This window comes from Sardina pilchardus, chromosome 5 (genome assembly GCF_963854185.1).
Source record: "Sardina pilchardus chromosome 5, fSarPil1.1, whole genome shotgun sequence".
NCBI classification, from domain to species: Eukaryota; Metazoa; Chordata; class Actinopteri; order Clupeiformes; family Clupeidae; genus Sardina; species Sardina pilchardus.
Window position 1 is genome coordinate 23879351 of NC_084998.1, and position 2421 is coordinate 23881771.

Here is a 2421-nt window from a genome sequence, read left to right on the forward strand (position 1 = left end):
TTCCCTTTCATTCCTCTTCTCTGTCTCAATCTCCTTCGCTTTCTCTCTCTCTCTCTCTCTCTCTCGCTCCACTTCTGGCATTACTTGTTCCCTGTCAGCATCAAACGTTGTAATGCAGCAATAATGTATTAAGAAATGACAAAAATGTGCTTGTTTGTCAGAAATCCATTCCACGTCTGAAGTTTTTTTTATCAAAGGCATGAGTGCCCGTAGTTTCTCAAGTGCTTCATTTGTTTTCAACCTTGGGACTATGGGGCAGGAACAATTCAGGCTCTTTTAGTTTTGACAGTCCCCATGGCAACAATAATATCCCACATCTTTTTTTTTTGTTGTTGTTGTTTGGGGCGTATGAACCCCCTGAGGTGTCTGAGTGTGCTTCAGAACGGAGTTGAACTCTGAAAACAAGGCTCTATGTCCAGTGATCCTCATTGGATAATTATAATGATTGCGGCACTCCAAAGTGCTTTGCAGGTGAGAGGGTGTTCTTTGTTTCTTTGACAGCTAGTGATTGCAGCTTCGACTGCAGAAACGGTTCCGTTTTAATTGATTTTTGCATTGGCTTTATACAGGCTACTGCTAGAGAAAAAGCCAATCTCATGCAATTTTGCTGGCTTGAGCACTACTGTTTTTAGAAAACTTTGAATGCTTTCAAATTAACTCCAAGTTTGTTATGCTTTAAAATGCTTCAATGTTTTCAAATTAAGTTTCTTATCACAACAAAGTCAGTCACGGAGACCAAACTCTTAAAAGAGGTTCACTCCCCCCACCCCCCAGCAAGACCTGGGGGTGGGGGGAGTGAATGTGGCTGAATGTTGTACAGTATGTTGTCTTATTTGTTTTGTCTTAGATGTACAGTACTTCTGTCTGTTTGTTTGTTTGTTTGTTTGTTGTATGAATTATAAAACACAATAAATAATAACAGTGTCTCTTGCAGGACCCGATGCCCTCTCTGTCACTGTACTCTGCAGCCGACACTGATGATAGCTATCCCTAGAGGTGGTTCCCATCACAGGAGATCATCTTTTGGCCAAGATACATTTTACATGCAATGTATGGCCGAACACTCACATTCTCCAGGTTTATTTAATTATGTTTGTTTTGCTTATTTATTCACCATGGCTGGAGTGACATACCGAGCCTATACCCCCCAGGGATTTTAATTAACGCTGCAGATATGCAGACATGATAGACTAATATTAGTGCTTGTTTTGCCACACACTTTCCCATTGTAATCCATTTAGAGTTTACCCCCCCACACCACCCCACCCACCGTCAGACTAATAAGATGCTTGAAGCAGGAATCAGTTGCTATTTCCATGGTAAATGTCTCTCCTGCAAGCCTCATTTTTGAACACGATTGAATGTAAAGTGAAGCGAGTGAAGTAATTATCGAAAACAAACACACAGTCAGTACATTGAGATTCAATTTTAGATGTGTTGACTCATTCATACTTCATATAGACTCTTTGATATAGATGTATGTATATACTCAAATGGCCTGCCATGTGGAATATGGGTCTTTTCTTAAGGACTGTGTTGCGGAGACTGAAGGTCGTAGAGAGCTGTAACGGAATAGTGCGCGGGGCGTCAGATCAGCCAGAGCAACACTGATTTATGGCTTACAGCTCGGCTCTGCATAAAGAGACTTTAGATCTCTTTAAATCTTCATCCAAATGCCTTTTTGTGTGCCGCCGCAAACGAGCCATTGGAGAAGGTAATGTATGCAAATCGCCCATTGTCTCTTTATGCTCTCCCAATGTCTTCAGGATACCGCCGAGGTGTGAGTTGATTTTCTTCCCCCTCCTCCTCGTCTTGTTTTTCCCACTTCCCATTTGAATGAAAAAAGATGTGGCAGGGTTTTTTTTGGCGGGGGGTGGAAAGGAAAAGGCACCCGCGTTCCCAAACTGTGATGAAAAGTTGGGAGCCTTCAGAGCGGAAATCTGAAACACCCCGAGGAGTGTCGACACCCTCTCAGGTTCTCAGCACGGAACGGAAGCAGACGCTTTTGCCCATGCCAACAAGCTTTCCCTTTTTTTCCAGATAGAGGGATTTAGAGCCTTTGGTTTTCTGATGCAAAGAACAAGACAGAGGGGGGAGAGAGAGACAGAGAGACAGAGAGAGAGAGAAGGATGATAAACGAATGAAGCCTGACAGAGCCAGACGGCAGCAAGACAGATGGAGTGATGCAGAAGAAAAGTCAGGAAAAAGAGTGAATAGGGTGAGAGAGAGAGAGAGCACATAACATGCGAGTCAGAAATAGAAAGAACGCTAGAGTCAGAGAAAAAGAGAGACGGAAAGAGAGATATAGAGATTAGTGAGAGAAAGAGTCAGTCAGAAATAGAGGGAAGAATGATTGTCAGAGAGAGAGAGACAGAGGGAGAGCGAGGCAGAGGGAGAGAGAGGGAGAAAGAGAGAGAAAGA